The sequence below is a fragment of the Nothobranchius furzeri genome, chromosome 18 (assembly GCF_043380555.1).
Source record: "Nothobranchius furzeri strain GRZ-AD chromosome 18, NfurGRZ-RIMD1, whole genome shotgun sequence".
In the NCBI taxonomy this organism is placed as follows: domain Eukaryota; kingdom Metazoa; phylum Chordata; class Actinopteri; order Cyprinodontiformes; family Nothobranchiidae; genus Nothobranchius; species Nothobranchius furzeri.
The window spans coordinates 28,863,925-28,885,273 of NC_091758.1; positions in this window are offsets into that span (position 1 = coordinate 28,863,925).

The window sequence follows — 21,349 nt, forward strand, 5'->3', positions numbered from 1 at the left end:
CCCCGTACGCCTGGGCCGTCAAAGCACAAAGCCCCCGCGCATGCGCAGTGGTTGCCACGAGCACCGCTGCCCCACAACCTCTGGAGGGAGCTGCTGCTCCGTGTGTCACGGCTGTGTCACCGCTCTCCACTCACATGGCGGAATGGACAGCTGTTTCTGCTTCACGTTGGGTGCTGAGAACTATTTCGAGAGGTTACAGGCTCCAATTCGCTTCTGTTCCTCCTCGATTCTCCGGCATAGTGTTCTCCCACGCCCAGGGGACGTCAGCTCACATCCTTCAGGGAGAAATCTCCTCCCTGCTGGAGAAGGGAGCGATATGCATTGTGCCTCCCGAAAGGTCTCAGAGCGGTTTCTACTCCAGGTACTTCCTGGTCCCGAAGCGGGGAGGGACCGGGATTCGCCCGATCCTGGATCTGAGGGCCCTGAACCGATGCCTCAGAAAGTACAGATTCAAAATGCTCACGCTCTCATCCCTTTTGCGTCTGATTCACCAGAACGACTGGTTCACCTCAATCGACCTGAGGGACGCATACTTTCATATTCCCGTGTACCCTCCACACAGGAAATTTCTGAGGTTTGCCTTTCAGGGAGTGTGTTACGAATACACTGTGCTCCCATTCGGCCTCTCGCTGAGCCCGAGGGTGTTTGTCAGGTGTACGGAGGCGGCGATCGCCCCTCTGAGAGGGAGGGGCATTCGGCTGGCCACGTATTTAGACGACTGGCTCCTGCTGGCACGGTCCAGAGAGGAGGCAGCGTCAAACACGCTGGTTGTGATCCATCACTTGTGTGGTCTGGGTTTCAGAATAAACTGGCAGAAAAGCGCTTTACTCCCCTCCCAGAAAATAACCTTTCTAGGTCTGAATCTGGACTAAGGGGCGTTCACGCCCCATCTCTCGACACCGCGCGTGAACGCGCTCTCGCTCTGCCTGGCGCGCTTCCGCCTACACAGTTCGGTGCGGTTTGCGTTATGCCTCAGGCTTTTGGGTCTCGTGGCGTCAGCTATTTCAGTGGTACCACTCGGCCGTCTACACATGAGAGATTTTCAGCGCTGGGTGGCTTCTCTGGGTCTCTCTCCAGTGCGCCACAGAGCGCGCAGGGTGACGGTCTCTGCAGCGTGCGTCGCAGCGCTCCGCTGTTGGCGTCACCCCTCCATCTTGGCACAGGGGGTGCCTTTGGGGTTGGTTCTCGTGAGGAAAGTGGTCACGACAGATGCGAGCCTGTCAGGTTGGGGGGGGGCTCCTGGAGGGTCGCTCTGTCAGGGGTGTGTGTAGCAGAGAGCTCTGGGGGACACACATAAATTATCTGGAACTCCTCGCGGTCTTTCTGGCCCTGAGGTGCTTCCTGCCTTTTCTCTCCGGCCATCATGTCCTAGTGAGAACAGACAACACCACGACTGTGGCTTATATAAACCGCCAGGCGGGGCTGCGCTCCGTTCGGTTACACACGCTGGCACGCAGACTTATCCTATGGTGCAGCAGGCATCTCCTCTCAATCAGAGCCACCCACGTCCCGGGTGTTCTGAATCGGGGGGCGGATCTGTTGTCCAGAGGGACACCCTTGTACGGGGATTGGAGCCTGCATCCAGCAGTGTTGGAACAGATTTGGATCCGGTTCGGCACAGCCGTAGTGGATCTTTTTGCCTCCAAGGAGAATGCTCAGTGTCCTCTGTTCTTCTCCCTGCGCGACCGAGACGCTCCACTCGGCGTGGACGCGCTGGCGCACGAATGGCCACGGAACCTGCTTTACGTTTTTCCCCCAGTGGCCCTGATACCATCCACCTTGCTGAGGGTACGAACCCAGCGCCACACTCTCATTCTGGTGGCCCCATACTGGCCAGCCATGCATTGGGTGGCGGACATTTTCCAGCTCCTGGAGGGCCAACCTTGGAAACTGCCGCTTCGCAGGGACCTGGTGTCCCGAGCGGGAGGCTCGATCTTCCACCCTCATCCAGAACGGCTGGCCCTGTGTGCCTGGCCCCTGAGGGGTGTGGGCTAGTGTCAGCAGAGCTGCCCCAGGCAGTCATTCGAACCATTCAGAATGCTAGGGCCCCCTCCACTAGGTCCCTATATGACTGTAAATGGAGGGTGTTTGAAGCCTGGTGTCAGGGCAGGGAGGTCTCACCCTTCCAATGCCCGGTGAACGTCATTCTGTCTTTCCTGCAAGACTTGTTGGATGGGAAGAAGGCTTTCTCCCCCATTAAAGTGTACCTAGCAGCCATTTCCGCCCGACACTTGGGTTTTGGGAGGAAATTGGCAGGTCAACACCCCCTGGTGTGTAGCTTCATGAAGGGCGCACGCAGGCTTCTCCCTGTGTCCCAACCCCTGGTGCCCTCATGGGATCTGTCCTTGGTGCTGTCGGCCCTCTCCGGGCCTCCATTTGAGCCTATGGACGGCCTGGACCTTAAGATCCTGTCTCTTAAGGTGGTGCTACTCCTGGCTTTGGTATCTGCAAAGCGAGTTAGTGACTTACAGGCTCTCTCTGTGCACCCATCCTGCACCCAGTTTGCACCAGGTGACATGAAGGTGTCCTTGAAGCCCAACCCTGCCTTTGTGCCTAAGGTAGTGGGCTCCTTTTCTCCTATTATCCTCACAGCTTTCTACCCACCACCCTTCTCCTCTCCTGAGGAGGAGCGGTGGCACAAGCTGTGTCCGATTCGCGCGCTCAAGGAGTATGTGAATCGGACGGAGAACCTTCGCAGGGGGGACCAGCTTTTTGTGTCATGGGGTGGGCCTCGTAAGGGGAAACCCATCACAAAGCAGCGGCTTTCCCACTGGATTGTGGAGGCTATTTCTATGGCTTACTCCTGTCAGGGCATTCAGGCACCTGTTGGGCTCAGGGCCCATTCTACTAGGGGCCTGTCTGCTTCTTGGGCCCTTTTTCGGGGGCTGTCAATCCAGGAGATTTGTGCTGCAGCAAGTTGGGCTTCTCCACTTGCATTTGCACGCTTCTATAAGCTTGATGTTTCGGTCCCTGCAATGACTCACACGATTCTGAGTGTGGGGTCTTTGGCGGGCCAAGACGTATCCCTGTAGGTTGGTGATCGCTGGATAAGCTGTCTGGCAATACGGGAGTCTCCATATCCCATAGTGAGACATCGAAACGAATGTTAAGAAAGAGAACTTTAGGTTACTATCATAACCCCGGTTCTCTGAGTAACATGAGTGAGATGTCTCACCAGACAACCCTTCTTGCTGGGCGAAGCGAGAAGAGGTGTTTATCTTGAATAGTGCGTGCGTGGGGACGCTTGCTACTTATAGTAGCAGGGAGACGCATACGTCACGGTCACTGGCCAATCAGGATTGGCGTATTGAGATAAGTACTTCTGAGGAATCCGCGGAGGGGCGTATCCCATAGTGAGACATCTCACTCATGTTACTCAGAGAACCGGGGTTACGATAGTAACCTAAAGTTATTTATTGTGTTATCTTCTGCTTTAATTTGACTTATTTTTCTCTTATCTTAAGTTGATGATGATGAAGATGATGATAAGCCGAATATCATAGACATGAAAAATGCCCTACAAAAGGATTTTAATAATGTTCAGCAATGGCTGTCCTCTAATAAACATATTTTTAAAAAATCATGCTCCATGCTGTTTCATAGGGAAAGTATGAGTAACCCTAAAAAAAAATCTTAATTTGTGTTTTTTAGATGCATCTCGGCTTGAACCACATTTTAATATCTAGGTGTTTGGTTGGATATTGGCCTTTCTTTCACAAAACATGTACAATCTATAACAATAAAAAGGTAAGTTCTGTCTAAAATCATTATATCAACCATTTAATTGTTTCACTTCCCATGTCAGAAAAAGAGTTGTTTCTCAGCTGCTCTCACCAATCCTGGATTATTTATCAAAACACCACTGCGACCTGTTTCCACTCCCTTGATGTGGTTTTTTAACAGTATGTGTTGATTTATTCTGTGCTGTCCTTATAGACAAATCATTGTGTTATATATGAACAGCTGTCTTGGCTCACACTTCCAGCTAGACGTCAATATTACTGGTTACAGTTTGTCTGTAAATGCATCCACGATGACTATCCACTTTACCTATTTTTACTGTTTTGTATTTGAGTTATACAAAATTTCTGGCCTTTGTAAATGCGTTTCCATCATTTTGTTAGTGTTTTTTAAATGTTTTGGTTTTGATTTTATTATTTATTTATCTAGCTATTATTATCATTATTATTTCGCAAATAATTACATAAATAAATAAATAAACTTAATGTTAATGAAGAGGATCTTTAACTCTTTTCTATGGTGATGACAAACAAACCCATTACAAACCAATTAACTGGTATCAGCTATCAGTAAAAGGATGCACTGTGGCCCTGTTCTTAGTTTATTTTCTCACTTGTTGATCATTAAAAAGGAAGAAAAAAAAGCAGATGCAAATTTGTGCTTCCATTGAGAGCCTGTTAGCTTGGACCAGACTGTGCTAAAAGAAAGACTTTGTAAGCATGGCTTATTTAGACAAGTAGTTTAGATTTATGGTTTTCTGTGCAGCACTGTAGCCCAACTCTTATTCCCTCATCTCACTTTTGCATATTTGCCTTGCATTTTACTGGCATATTGCAATTCAAGATAAGAAAATAACATCCCATTGTTTCTGATACTGTAGCATAAGTAATGTCAAGTTGATAAGACACAAGGTCACATTTTCTTTGCATTTTCTTTACATTTCTCAATAAGCCAAAGAAATACAGACAAATATGTAAAAGTGGGCATTGTTTGTCTTGGTTTAGATTTTTCTGGTGCATTTTTGTGAGTTTCTATGTAGAGTAAAGAACAAAGACTTTTCTTTTTAAGTCAAACTAAAATCATAAGAATTATTGTCACTTCCCAAAATGTTTAAAGAGGTCCAAGAGTTTGAATCCACATTTAGCGTGTTGTTGTTGAGTATAGGCAGCTTGGGGTGTCTAATGTAGCATACCAAAAACAAAGGGTGTTTCTCAATGTCAAGGCCTTGCGAGGCCAGGCGCCTTTCTTACGAGTACACTGTCCTTCCTTGGTCAAAGAAAATAGTTAAATGGAACAGACTTGCATCTCATGACCATGGCTTCCACGGCGGTCACATAACGTCACATGACACGGGAGATAATGTTATATTTTATACATATTAGTTTCAATATAAATTATATAACAAGCCTTTTACTTTTAAAATTGTGTATATATTTGTTAAATTAAACATTTAAGTGAGTTACTACCCGCTAGCCACCAGAACTGCAGCTAATAAGCAACTAACCAACCATAGATAACTTCTTTGGATCTTAAAAAACATTTTAAATTAGTTGACTTACTTTTAAACTTGAAATTTGCCCCCGAAGTAGCTGCCGGCTTCTCATCCGCCGTCCTTTTGAAAATACCGTAGTGTATTCTAGGAAATTTTTTTACCAAGGCTAGGCTACAAGACACCTTCCGTGTATCCCTAATCAGCTAGCTAAATGGCTAACGCTAGTTCAGGCTACTGCTAACATTAGTATGAGCTGCTAATGTCTTTGGACAAGAGGAACACAACAAACACAAAAGTTGAAGCACCAATCAAGTTCCAGGACATGCTGAGAATATCCAGAGATTGAAAGAATGCCAGAAAGGGTGTCTACACATCTTACCTGGCCCCTTCTCAGAAATGCAGATGTCTTAGAGCATGTGGGTGGGGCAAAAAATGCACGGAAAAGTCTGAATGCCCTCAAGTTAGTAAATAGAGGTATCCATGAACAGTGTTGCTTTGGATGCTCTGATATGAAGCACACTGCTTCCTGCTGTCTCACTGAGACTTCTGCTGGCTTCTCACAGCGGTCTGTCCTCGCGCTGCCACAGCTGGAGTAGTGGTTCCGAGCTGCTCTCAGAGAAGATGTTAACTCCGCCACATCTAGAATAATAACGAATCACATATGCGGGAAGCCACTGATGGCTGACTCTACCTGCCAATCAGAGGCTCCCTCTATACAAAGACGTTTAATGTAACTATAAAGGCCTCTAAAACCCTTATCCCTCGCAATATTGCTTTGAGAAAAATCAACAATATCAATCTTGATGCATGCTCCTCTGCAATATCTGATCTACAGCCTGCTTACATTACCTCATTACCCGAGGATCTTGTTTTTAACTATAATTTTAATCTAAATAACATTCTCAATACTTTTGCCCCAATTAAGCAAAGATCTGTCTCATTTAACCGCTCAGCACCTTGGTTTAACTACGACCTTCGCTGTCTTAAATCCGAAGGACGCAGATTGAAACGTTTGTCTAAGAAAACCGGCCTCACTATCCATAAAGATCTATATAAGAATCACTTATTGCATTATAAAGACTCCATTCACACAGCTAAATCGGTTTACTATTCTAATTTAATCAGCTTGAGTGAAGGTAACTCCAAGACCCTTTTTTCTCTGTTCTCCAAAATTACAAAGCCTCCTGATTTATTGCTTAACAGTATGGTTTCCTCTGACTATTGCAACTCCCTAATGTCCTTCTTCACATCCAAAATCTCAAATATTCACCAACAACTCCATGCTACTAGAGATCCTGTTTCAGAAGTTGAACCCATCCTTACAACTCCAAGTCATTTATTCTCAAGTTTCAGTCTCCCCTCTGCAACTGAGATATCAAATTTAATCAGGGAATCCAAATCATCCACCTGTCTGCTTGACCCTCTCCCCACAGTGCTACTTAAAGCCTGTCTTCCATCATTGGTTCCTCTCATTTCCACCATCATTTACTCTTCCCTCAGTACCAGAGTTGTTCCTTCAGCATTAAATACTGCCTGTATTACTCCAATTCTCAAAAAGCCTGGTGCGAATCCCACCAACTTTGATAATCTTCGTCCATCTAAATTACCATTTATTTCCAAAATCCTTGAAAAAGTTGTTGCTTCTCAGCTTCACTCATATCTCAATTCTCATAATCTATATAAACAATTCCAATCTGGTTTTAGACCTCAACACAGTACGGAGACATCACTAGTAAAAATCACAAATGATCTACTAATGGCAGCAGACTCAGGCCATCTCTCCATTCTGGTTTTACTAGATCTAAGTGCTGCATTTGACACCATTTCTCACAGCATACTTCTCAAAAGATTAGCATCTATCGGCATTAGTCATACATCCCTAGCCTGGTTCACCTCATACATATCGGATCGTACTCAGTTCATTCAACTTCAGTCTCACTCTTCTAGTTCTTCCCCCGTTACTGCAGGAGTTCCCCAAGGCTCAGTTCTAGGCCCTCTTTTATTTATCATCTATTTGCTCCCCCTTGGTTACATTTTCCGCAAATACAACGTTGATTTTCACTGTTATGCTGATGACACCCAGCTGTACATTTCCTCCAATCCAAATGCATCCCTTCCACCAATCTCCCTCTCTAACTGTCTATCTGAAATTAGATCTTGGCTCTCTCAGAACCTACTTAAACTAAACAGCAATAAAAAGGAACTCCTACTCATTGGCACCGCTTCTGTTTTATGTTTATGTTTATGTATTTAGCAGACGCTTTTGTCCAAAGCGACTTACAAGTGATAATCGGCATATTGCCCTTGAGGCTAACAACAACAATAACAACAACAACATTGACATCAGTCATGGAAAGTAGGGAACAAGGAGTGGACAGTAGAGAGGGGGGACGGGTGCAGGCAAGGTGCTAGTTAAGAAGATGCTCTCTGAAGAGCGGGGTCTTCAGGAGTTTCTTGAAAATTGAAAAGGAAGCCGCAGTTCTGGTAGTGCTTGGAAGGTCATTCCACATTTGTGGAACGATGCATGAGAAAAGTCTGGATTGTCCTGAGCGTGGTGTAGGCACTGCTAGCCGACTATCCTGTGATGAACGGAGCGGCCGGGCCGAGACATAAGCCTTTGCAAGAGGATTCAGGTAGATGGGAGCCATACCATCTTGGACTTTGTATGCTAGTGTTAGCAATTTGAATTTGAGGCGTGCTGCTAGCGGTAGCCAGTGGAGCTCAATGAACAGAGGGGTGACGTGTGCTCTTTTTGGCTGATTGAAGACCAGATGTGGCGCTGCGTTCTGGACCATTTGAAGAGGTTTCACAGTACTGCCTGGAAGACCAGTTAGAAGGGCATCGAAGTAATCGAGGCGGGAGATGACAGTAGATTGCACCAGGAGCTGGGTGGCATGTTGTGTTAAGTATGGTCTGATCTTTTGTATGTTATACAGTGCAAAGCGGCATGAACGAGCAGCATAGGCAACATGATCTTTAAAGGTCAGGTATTCATCAATCACAACACCCAGATTTCAAACTGCCTTTGAAGGAGCCAGAGATAGGAAGTCATTTTGGATTGAGATATTGTGCTGTATGGATGGTTTTGCTGGGATGACAAGTAGTTCAGTTTTAGAGAGGTTGAGTTGGAGATGGTGGGATTTCATCCATTTTGATATGTCAGAGAGACAGTTTGATATTCGTGCAGACAGTGTGGTCGTCCGGTGGAAATGACAGACAGAGCTGGGTGTCGTCTGCATAGCAGTGGTAGGAGAAGCCATGTGATCGAATGATCTCACCCAGTGAGGTGGTGTATATGGCGAAGAGAAGAGGTCCTAGTACAGAGCCCTGGGGGACTCCTGTGGCAAGATGGTGCATGGCAAAGGATTGTCCAAGCCAAGATCCACTGAATGATCGTCCTGTGAGGTACGATTCAAACCAGGCGTAGGCTTTCTCTGTGATGCCCATGGTAGAGAGTGTGGACAAAAAGAAGCCATGGCTGACAGTGTCAAATGCTGCCGATAAGTCGAGCAGAATAAGCACTGAGGATTTGCCTGTCGCTCTAGCTTCTTTTAAGGATTCAGTCACTGCTAACCGAGCAGTTTCAGTGGAGTGGCCCTTTTTGAGCCCAGATTGGTATGGGTCATGCAGACAGTTTTGTGAGAGGTATTCTGTGATCTGCTTGAAAGCCACCCTTTCAATTGAAGCATTTTTTTGCGTCATTTCCATTCCGCAGCTCTAAGATTGGTGTGTAGAGAGAGGGTATCATTTAGCCAAGGGTGCGACTGAGAGGATCTAGCAGGTCTAGTGGCTAAAGGGCACAAGTTATTAAGACTAGAGCAGAGTGTGGAGCAGAGTGATTCGGTGGCTTCATTCACTTCATAAGCAGAGAATGTGCTGGGAGATCGAAGAGTGAAGGCAGCAAGAGAGGAGAAGTAGTTGGGTGCCAGATTGCGGAGGTTACGGCGGAATGAGACCATTGGGGAGGAAGCATTGGACCTCCCTTGTAGAATCGTGCTAAAATGGATGAAGTAATAATCCGAAAGATGCAGTGGTGTGACAGAGATTGTGTCTATGGCACAGTTTCTGGTGAAAATGAGGTCAAGTGCTTTTCCAGCATTGTGAGTTGGAGGGCTTTGTACTAGTTTTAAATCAAATGATGACATTAGTGATAGGAAGCCTGATGAGCTGGGATTGTCCAGGTGAATATTCATGTCTCCAAGGACCATTGTGGGACAGTCGTGCTCAGGAATGGAGGAAAGCAGGGTGTCGAGTTAATCAAGAAAGTCTCTGAGTTGACCTGGTTGTTGATATATGACAACCAAAAAGAATTTTTTCGGTACAGTCACCTGGATGGCATGGTATTCAAAGGAGTTGTATTTAGTGATGGGTAGCAACTGACTATATATCCATTTATTGGAAATTAACATGCCCGTTCCACCACCTCGGCCAGATGCACGTGAAGTGTGGGAGAAAGTGTGGTTAACTGAGAGAGCAGATGGGGTAGCATTGTCACATGGTTTGATCCAGATCTCAGTGAGAGCCAGTGCATCAAGTGACAGGTGGTTTGCATATGCGGTAATTAAGTCAGCTTTGTTTACAGGTGACTGGCAGTTCCAAAGTCCCATAGACAGGTGGATGTCTTCGGGGGGAGTTGGTTTTAGCGAGCGGAGGTGTTGAAGGTTGCGAAAGCAGTTTGCTGTGTGTTACCTTCCTCTGAAGCTAGTGATCACAGGTATAGGATAATGGCACATTTTGCTAGGTGTTGAAGGAGCAGCGTCTGGGTCCATTTAAAAAAATTTCCATTGAATGAATGAATGGTTTTAAAAAATTCTCCCAACTTCTCTATCAATATTGACGACTCCACAGTTCACCCATCCTTACAGGTAAAAAGTCTTGGTGTCATACTAGATGGTACACTTTCATTCCAATCTCACCATGTTACTCGAGTCGCATATTACCATCTTCACAATATCAACAGACTCCGTCCTTTTCTCACGCCTCATGCTGCTGCAATCCTCGTTCATAGTCTCATCACCTCTCGTGTCGACTACTGTAATTCCCTTCTATTTGGTCTCCCAACTAAATCCCTTCATAAACTCCAACTTCTCCAGAACTCTGCAGCATGCATCATTACTGGGACCCCCTCAAGAAATCACATCACTCCTGTTCTTAAAAACCTACACTGGTTGCCAATAGAAACCAGGATCATATACAAGATCCTACTACTTACATTTAAATCTGTACATAGCATGGCTCCACTTTATCTATGTAACTTACTAACTATTGCTTCCACTTCCCGATCTCTTAGATCCTCATCTGCACTTCATCTGGTTCAACCTCCAGCTCGCCTTACCACCATGGGGAGCAGAGCTTTCAGTTGCTCTGCTCCACGGCTCTGGAACTCACTTCTCTCTGCCATTAGATATACGGACTGTTTTCCATTATTCAAGGCACACCTCAAAACCCACTTATTCAAACAAGTTTATTCCCTTTAGACCTAGACTTTAGAATTGTTTCAAATGTTTATGTATCTTGTTTGTTCTTATTGCCCTATCTAACCTCTGTTGTTTTTTGTTTTTATCTTTGTAAGGTGACCTTGGGTTTGAGAAAGGCGCCCTCAAATAAAATGTATTATTATTATTATTATTATAGATGTGAACTTCAGCCAACCAGTTAGTGTTGGGTCAGCTCTGTGCGAAGCGGGACGCCGGATAGCAGGTCCAAAAAATGACCACCTGAGCACAGAAAATACACAAATTACCCAGGTGAGAACACAATTAACCTACCAGGGCTCGGCCATGCCGACCCAGATGCAAAAGACCCAATAGAGACATAACCTGGTCCAGTCTTTGCCCCGAAATTTACCATTAAATCAGATACAGGAGACAGGTGCACTACAGACCTCTCTGAAAGAGTTTCCTGTCTGTAGTGACTTAGTTGGCATGCTTTGGTTAGCATCAGCTTCTCTTTTTATTTCATGGCTGCTCAGATTGTTTCCTGCTTTCATCTTTGGCTGAATTGGGTCTTTTCTCTTGCATTTAAAGAACAAAGCACCAAATTCTCAGGGAAACATAGTACAATGAATAAGTTGTGTTCATTAATAGAACTCGTTATATGCATCCACATTTTTTCTTCTCCTTCTCTTCTCACATGTTACAAACTTCTTACAATGCATGACTGTGATTCTCAGGGACCCTGCTCACAGAGAGACTCGATTACATACAAAAGGAGCAGGTGTTGAAAATAGTGCAGATGTGACAGAAAATTGAGAAGACAGTGGGAATTCAACTATCAGACAGGTGACGAGCCACATAGCACCCTTAGGACCTACACTGTCTCTTTATTTCAGTCTGTCACCTACAATCTGTGTTTAAATAACCACCGGTCCCCAGCGTCTTCCAGTAATTGGATCCAGTCAAGGCAGGAACAGATGAGGTGGACACACACATCACTTCTCACCAGTTTAATCAGGCTTTGTGGGTTTCTTCTAATGGTTATTGGAGGTTTCACGATTTTGGAAAACAGCACATCAAGGAGAGTGTCTTTAGCCAGAGTTGGCCAGATGCACCCTAAATCCTGGACCTCCCTAGACAAAGTCATTAGAGTTTTATTGTGACATCAGGATTTAAAGGTTTCCCATGTCCTCAATGGATTCTCTTACCCCAGTGAAAATAACACACTAATCAGGGTTCTGAGCATGATGAGGTGCAGTTAAGTTTTATTACATGTTTTTTCCGAGATTCAAAAAAAGACATAATTTAGTTTGTTACACCAGATTCTGGGGTAGCAGTAGCTCAGGAGGTTGAGTGGGTTGACTCATGGGTTCGATTCCACCTCCTGCCAGGTGTATTCTGTTGTTATGTCCTTGGGCAAGACATTTCGCCCAACTTGCCTGTGTTGGTGGTGGTCAGTGGGGCCGACGGCACCAAATGGCATCTTTGGTACATTCTTGCTGTGTCTGATTTCTAATTCCATTTTTGGTTCTTTTTTTAAAACACAGAAAAGCAAGGTAAAACGAAACCTTTTCTGTGTTTTAAAAAAGAACCAAAAATGGAACAAAATGGCAGCCTCGCCTCTGTCAGACCACCCCAGGGCGGCTGTGGCTACATAGTCGCTTACCATCACTGGCAGTGTGTGAACGTGAAAGTGCATGAAAGTGTCTTTGAGTGTCCTAAAAACGCTATAAGTTCAATGTATTATTATTGTTATTATTATTATTATTATTATTATTATTATTATTAAAGAATCACAATGTAAAAAGCTCAACTTCTAAACTAAAATTGTAAACAGCCTGTATTTGATATAGCACCTTCTAGAGTCCTGGAAACCCCCAAGGCGCTCTACAACAAAATCAGTCATTCACCCATTCACACACACATTCACACGCTGGTGGGGATGAGGTATGTTGTAGCCACAGCTTCCCTGGGGCTCTTATTCTAAAAATAACTGAGGATATTTTTCTTCAAGATTTTATTTTTACATTAAGGTTAAATGTGAGTTTGTATGGTTATGTGTTGTTAGCTTTTGTGTTTTTATGTTAACCTTTGTTTGAAATGAAATTAAACAATTTTATTTATAGAGCACTTTTCCTGCATAGCAACACAATGTGCTTTACAGTAGATAAAACATAAAATAATCAATGTACTCTTAAATCAGTTAAAATCCATACTCACAATCATTCACACACACACACACACACACACACACATACACACAAAACAGAGACAGGGGTAAAAGCAGTATAAACCTAATTATCTTATTTTATCTGAAAATGCTAACTAAACAAATAAAATAAAAGAACAATAGAAGAGAGAAGGATATAATAAAAATAAAAACAGTAAGACAACCTAACCAAGAGTTTTTAACTTTATCTTAACAATATTTGTTGTGGCTGCTTCCCTCGTGTCCAAAGGCAGAGTATTCCAGATTTTTAGTTTATGTTGGTTAGGTTTAGGGTTAGCGTTAGACTAGGGTTACACTAAAGGTAGCTCCCTCGACTTATAATGTATACATAGTATAACCAGGTTACTATGATCTGAAGACCAGAGTGTTCTGACTGGTATGTAAGGGATTAGCATGTCAGTAATATATTGGGGTGCAAGGCCATTAAGAGCTTTATATACAAGCAGCAGGATTTTAAAATAAATTATTTTCTCAACTGGTATCCAGTGCAGAGATCTTAGAAAAGGAGGGATCTGTTCTGATTTCTTTGTCCCTGTCAGAATACGAGCTGCAGCATTCTGATTCAGCTACAATCCTGAGGGAGGCCGGTTAGGAGGCCACTGCAATAATCCAACCTGAATGCGTGAATTAAACTTTCTAGGTCAATTTTTTTATAGAAAATGTTTAACTTTAGAAATGTTGTGTAAATGATAGAAAGGTATGTTAATTGTATGATTTATATATATTTTTTGTTTTGTTTTTTAATTCAGGTCACTGTCTAATATTACTCACAGGTTACGTGCTTTACTTTTACATTGAAGAGACAGAGGAGTGCTTCAACTTTTTGTGTCTGGACATTTGGACCAAATACCAGGGTTTCTGTTTTATCTTGATTTAAATGTTAGAAAAGTTCTGATATCCATGCATTTGTATCCTTTATGCATTGTGTAAGGGAGTCGAGAGGAGCTGTATTATCAGAGAACATTGTAATGTATAATTGTAAATCATCTGCATAGTAATGATAGTTCACTTTGTGTCAGAACAATGTACACAAGTGGAAGCATACAGATTAAATGATAGAGGACCAAGAATCGAACCTTGAGGTACACCACAAGTAGATCACAAACCTACTTGGCATCAGTACATTTTTTTTTTTTTTTTTTTTTTGCTGCGCTAGTTAAAAAAAACATACAATGCAATAAATAAAGGCATGGGGGAGGTAGAAAGTGAGAGTCAAATTAACTGGGGTGAAGAGCACAAGGAGGTCTAATTTATTTTATTTTTTTTTTTGTCTGGCCAAAAATATGTCTGCCTCTGATTACAGATGTGAATCTGAAATTTAAAAAAATTGGGTCTCAACATAAATCACTGGTCAACTTTTTCATCTGCTCACGTTTCAAAGTCAAGAGAAAAAAGACATTTGGTGAGACTTAAAAAACAGAGTCTCTATAAAATCGTTTTTATTTTTATTTATTTTTGCTTGTCTTTTATGGTTCTCATTTTATTTCTTAATAGAATAACTATTTTTGGATTTGTTACGCCTCCTCTGTAGGTCTAGGAGGATGAGGGGACTAACACAAGAAAATAGGTGTAGGTGTGTGTGTGAGTGGATTAAGGACGAAGAGGTTAGCGTAAAAACAAAAGGATTTATTAACACAAGGTGTCCGTGTCTGAACGGTAAAAATAAGTTTTAACAATGACGGTGCAAAATAAGGTGGAAACTGAAAACATAAGCAGACTAACTGCTTATGAAAAGGCTTTCTGCCAAACTAAGATGACAACCACCTAAACGGCTCAGAAGTCCTATGGGGATAAAAGAAAACCACCGAGACCAGAAACTGACGTTCAGTCAGCTACATCCTTCTAAAGAGGATAATCAAGTCAAAACCATATAGCAAACACCCCACAAAAGGCTTTACCATTAGCAAGGCATGTGAAACACGCTCAGAAGGAACCCAGGCTAATCCTGGATCCTTAGTAGAAAACCTTAAACAAATGAGCGAGGGAGAATCTCAGGCTACTCCTGGATCTTTAGCAACAACCTTAAACCCAAACGGTAACGGTGTAAACAACCTTAAACCCGATTGGTAATGGTAGCAAAACATGTCCGTGAGCTAGGGAGAATCTCCGGCTAATCCAGGATCTCCCAGACTGTCTGTAGAGCTCCTCATGACAGAGCAGGGAAATGCTCTGTCATGGTCCTGCTTGACCTCAGTGCAGCTTTTGACACTGTAGACCACAACGTTCTACTAAACAGGTTAAATGCCCTGGCTGGGATTTCAGGTTCTGCTCTAGACTGGCTCTCTTCCTATCTCACTAACAGAACATTCACAGTGAAGTCAGAAACCTTCTTCTCAGACACTGCCTCTCTAACATGCGGGGTCCCACAAGGTTCAGTTCTAGGGCCTCTACTATTCGCATTCTATATTCTTCCCCTAGCTGGCATCATTCAGTCTTTCCCAGACATCTCCTACCACATCTGCGCTGATGATATTCAGCTCTATATGTCCTTTATGCCACACCAGTTGGACAGGCTGGCCACACTTGTACTCTGCCTGACCCAGATCAGTAACTGGCTGTCCAGCAACTTTCTTGTCCTAAACGCTAACAAGACAGAGACCCTGATCGCTGCACCCCCGGAACTTCAGCCAAAAATCGAGCAAGAAATTGTCTCTTTTTGCCCATCAGCCAAGGCCAACATTAGAAACCTAGGAGTTATTTTTGATCCAGCTTTAAGTTTAAACTCACACGTCAAAACCATCTCCCGCTCTTGTTTCTTTCAACTGAGAAACATTTCAAAAGTCCGTAAACTGGTTTCTACTGCAGATCTGGAAAAAATCATCCATGCCTTTGTGTCATCACGCTTAGACTACTGTAACGCTCTTTTTACTGGTCTCAGCAAAACCTCCCTCTCACGCCTTCAAGCCATCCAAAATGCAGCAGCCAGACTCCTAACCAAATCCAGCAGACGAGCTCACATCACTCCAGTTTTACAGTCCCTCCACTGGCTCCCGGTAGAATATAGAATTCAGATTAAAGTTTTAGTCCTGACCTATAGAGCTCTTAACAACGAGGCTCCAAGCTACCTATCTGAGCTTTTATCCCCACACACCACCTCTCGGAACCTTAGATCCACATCTGAAAACCTCCTGGCTGTTCCTCGAACCAGACTGAAAACCAAAGGGGACAGGGCCTTTCAGACTATTGCACCCAGACTTTGGAACAGTCTACCTTCAAATGTCCGTCTCTCTAACACTGTAGAGGTCTTTAAAAATCATCTAAAAACTCACCTTTTCATCCAGGCGTTCCCTCCCTAAATGTTTCAAAAAGATGGCTTTGTTCGGGTTCACACCTTCACTTTGTTTATACTCATGATTTTATTTTCTACTTTATCACTGCTATTGTTTTTCTGATGTTTTTATTGGTTAGAGGTATTTGCCCTGATCTTTATCATGTTGTACAGCACTTTGTGATTTATATCGGTGAAAGGCACTCTAAAAATAAATTTTTACTTACTTACTTACTTACTCTTTTAAGGAGCTGGGAGCTGCTTGATCGCTGATTCAGGTCAGCTGCGGTCTTCGCTGGCGTGCCTCTCTCCGAGGTCCTGAACTGGCACTGTGCGCTGGAGAGTGAGCAGGCCGCTCCTGGCGCTGTCCCTGGTGCTGGATCCTTTTCAGTAGGGACAACGGCTCAGGGGAAGATGGGATGACGGACCGAAGGGACGAGGTTCGTCACAGGATTTCTCTGCGACTGTTTTGGAAAACACAAGCATACAGTTGCATCAATGCAAATAAACAATAAATCCATCATGAATCTAAAAGTTGGACTTAGAGATCTGAAGAAAATCGATAAATGTAAAGCTGAATTAAACTCATTGTGAAAAAATTACTGCAGTCAGAGCTAATCCCAATCTCACAACACTTGCTAGAGATTATTAATGTGGTGGAAGATGGAGGAAAGTTGAGTTTGAAGATTGTAACTAAGTTATATTTTTACGTCTGGGCTCTCATTTGTTCATTGTGGCACTGTGAGGAGCACTGATGCTTCACAACAAGAAGGTTGCAGGTTCAAACCCCAGCTTCCGCCTTTCTGAGCAGTTTAAATGTTCGTCTCATGCATTGATTTTCTTTGGGTAATCTTCCACAGGCCCAAGACATGTATATTAGGTGGATTTAGAGACCCTAATTGGTGTGTGTGTGTGTGTGTGTGTGTGTGTGTGTGTGTGTGTGTGTGTGTGTGTGTGTGTGTGTGTGTGTGTGTGTGTGTGTGTGTGTGTGTGTTGCTAGCTACAATCACAACTTGCTAGAGAGGTTAGGACCCAAAAGTAGAAAAATGTAGTGCGATATAGGAGGCAGTCAGGTAAGGTCAACCCTAGAAGTCTTTATTTTAAAGAGTAGGGTCTGGAGCAGAACAGGGACAAACAACATGAGGAACTAACAGAGAACATTGACCTGAGCAGAGCTTAAATAGACAGGAAGTGAATACTAAGCCAATAGAGCAGGTGAGGTGATTACTGATGACAAGGACCTTCAGGTGTAACTGAGGAGCAGGAGGCAATTGAAGGAGCAAGAGGAGGAGAACAAACAACGAATGAGAAAACGATAAAGCAGTAAACTAAAATAAAATAATGCTAGAAACAAAATGGCTGGGAGAAAGTAAAAAATAAACTCAACAGGGGAAGCTAAATGAGGACAACAGAATCTAAAGGCACTAACTCCTACTTCGCAGCATCAGCAGCACGGAACGGCGGTGGAACGGTTTACACACAACTTCCGCTGCATGCTGGTACACACCAGAAGAACCTCAAGTGCGGAGAAGCTCCTCTGCCGTGCTCCTCGCTGGATTTGCAAAATCACAAAATCCCTCGAGACTTCAAAGGTCACAGTTTTTTTTAAGTCACCCGCCAATAAACCAAAACGACGAAAATCACGTTTGATATCACTTTTGATGTAATGTTGTTCCTCTCCACTGCCAGGATTAAAGCCATGAAAAACACATCGTTGCACTTCTCATGCAATGCTGGAAGTAAATAAGCTAGGTCACACACATTGACGTAATCTACATAGATACAAAACCACGTTGCTGCAATAGTCTTTTATTTTGAAAATTACCACAGGTTTTACACTGAAACCGTGTGTGATTTACTGTCTAACCCTATGTTAACTGCAGAATTCGAAGTATCCCAGAAGCGGCTCGCGGCAAAAATCGAACCCGATGCTATCTTTAGTGGAGTGGCGTGACACGCTGCTACTAGGACGCGCCTGAAAATTTCAACATCCCAGTCAGTTTAAATCCCTCCCATGGACCATATTGGATACTATTTGAAGCAGTTACGTTCCACGCCACCGATGCTTCCTGCGTGAAGTCGGACTAAAATAAAATAAACTGAACCCAACGAACAGAGTAACAAATATGAGTATGGAGCAAGAGCAGGAACAAAAGGACATAGGGATGAACTAAATAATTAAAGTAACTGTTACACCCCTCTGTGGGCTCAGCTAGGGAGGAGAGGGGAATAAACATAAGATGGACCAGTATAACAAAAAGTGACCCTCGTTGGGGAGAAAAAGGCTTGACCAAGCAAAACCAAACTCAAAGTGTCCTTGTATTTTCAAAGGTTTTATTACAAAAAAAGAAGAACCAAAAGAAGGGCAAAAACCCTTACCTAGAAATTATCCGAACTAAGTTTAGATGAATAACTGAAAATGTCCAAAGGACCAACCACTCTAAATCCAAAATTAATCTCCTTTATTTAAAAAGGAATGAAACTCAAAAGGGGAAAAATCCCACCAAGTAATTAAACAAGGTTTGTCTAAAATACAAAACCAAATTCTAAATTAACTAAAGTTGCCAAAACACCAAAAATAGCTCAGGAAACTGAGACTTCAAAAAGGGAAAAATCCCCACCTGGTAAGTTATCCACAAGGTGGTCTAGCAGACACACCAAAAACCCAAAGATTTACCAGTTAACTCAAAATAATCCCAACCACTCAAAATGTTCTAAAGTCTCTTCTAAAGAAGTAGACAAACTGGTTTACACCACAAAATCTCAGGTAACCACCAACGGGGAGAGAACACACGTTGCATCTGCAACTACAAACATTTCTCTCCCCTGATGAGCTCCAGCTGTCCGCTTTTGAAGGGCCAGCTGATGAGGTGAGAAGTCCCAGGTGGCCGTGACTGCCACTCCGGCGCTGTCCATGGTCCTGAATGAACTTTCCCAAGGAGCTGCTGTCCACGGTGCTGCTTAGCTGCACTGCTGATCAGGGAACGGAGCGCAGCACACCACTGGGCTCCAAACGGCGGCGGCCGTAACAGTAACTAACAAGAAGTGGGAGGGGCAACTGCTAAAAAACACAGGGGTCAAAGGTCATAGACACAAAGGGAGGCTAAACAAACATGAAAAATAGAGGCTGGACTGATAACTGCAACAGAGAGAGGGAGATGAGGAACACGGCTACAAGCTGATTTCCTCTGATAGAAATTACTTTTCCTACAATGCAGACTGTACATTTATTACTAAAGCTATTCAATTATTGTCGTAGCATACGCGTAGTTGAAAATGTGAGTGTTCCCTTCACTCGTGGCAGAAGCGATTGTCCACTTCCATAAAGAAATGAACGGAGCCGCATGTCTTCCAGCTATTTATCTTCCCCTGGCTTCAGAGCGCTGTAGCTTTAGGGTAGAGTGTTTTATATTTTCATAGGTCTGATAAAAGCTGCTCAGAATCCACCAGCGATTCACAATGGAGCAGAGGTACTATACATGGAGTTTGATTATTAATTCCGTTGCTGAAGGCGAAGGGTTCAAGGTGTGTTTTATTGTTTTTTTGTCCTCCCCCGTCCCTTTTCTCTCCTATATGGTGGCGCTTTTACATGATGCTTAGAGGGAAAACAGGAGGAATGAAGAGGGACAGCCTGGGCAAGAGAAGAAATGGAAAAAAAGTGATTAATTCCCGGGCATTTCCAGGGAAACATCATGAATAAATGCAGACGGGTAAGCATTTACACACGGCTGTTTGATTGTTCTGTTCTATCCCCATGGGCTACAGAGAGGGAGGGGTGTGGGAATGTTCTATTCTCTGAGGTTCTCACTGATATCATCCTTATTTATATTTTACAACATACCTGCAGTGAAAGTCTTTAATGTGTGCCCCATTATTCTAGTCAACAATAAAGATTTAAATTACCTTAATATAAATTTGAATTGAAGGCAGATAATCTGAATGGAAATGTGTGGATTTCCTTGCAAATAAAATCTAATTTTCTGTATTTCCAATTTCCTCACGGGCTGTTTAAATGGAAATGTTCTCGCTGGCACAATGACCAGAATTCATCCCTGTGTTAACCAGCTTTCTTTAGGAGACAAAGAGGTTATTTAGTTCAGCGTGTTCATCCAGCCCGCCGGACTCATTGATCCTTTAACCAACTGAGGTTCCTGTGAGTTAGAATCCATCGCCGAAAGAAAGCGATAGCCTAATTGTGAGGCGTATTGATAAATCAATGGTGCTCATCCTTTTTTTTCACTAGAGTTAATGAGAAGGAGCTAAAAGGGGGGTTTCTGCTTGTAATAATGAGGTCTAAAGCAAAATGTTGTTTATATATAAGTCCCGCCTCATTTGAAACTGCATTTATTTAATGGTTGATGCTGCATCACTGTGCGACAATAATTACCCTCGATAATATATTAATGAAGCACAGAATTAACAAGGAAAGCTGATTTATCTCAGCAACACCCACGTTAACAAACATCAGCTCTGTTTCTATTGCTTTTTTAGTGTTTACATAGATTAAAGGCCACAAACAAGTAATAACCTATACACTGTGGATAGCTTTTGAACAGCCACAGGTTGGAGAAACAGAGACTAGTTCTGACCAAACAGATGAGTTAACATCGGATAGTTTTATAAAATCAACTATGATCTCAAAACATTCATAGCAGTTCAAACAAATGCTGTTTCATGAGCTTTACACTTCCGTAGACTTCACACTTCAGGGTTGGTGATATCAAATTCTCTGAATAACTGCAGTAGAAACAGGTTAGCATAAGGGAAAGGGGTTGAGAGAATCTAAGCTATTATCTTTCTGCATAATAATTCTGTCAGAATTATGTTGAATATGACATATTTAACAATGTAAAGGTTATGAAATAGTCCTGTTATGTCCCTGCCTTTTGTGGTCACTTTTGTGTTTGTGTGTCTTCTTCTTTTCCCTGTTTTTGCTGGAGCGGCTTCTGCCCTTCAGCATCACAACTCCACCTTAATCTGCACCTGTCTCCTCCCACTCCACCTGGCTCTGCCCTGAACCACCAGCTGAGAGAAATCCCAATCAGTGGCTGGGAGAAGAGAACACCAACAGCTTAAAAAAAACATTCTGGAAAAGATCCTCAGGGAGCAGCTGACCTAAGACAACTGTGTAACTCGGTTTAGTAAATTCAACATTTCACTTCTTAGGGTGTAAATAGCAGGTG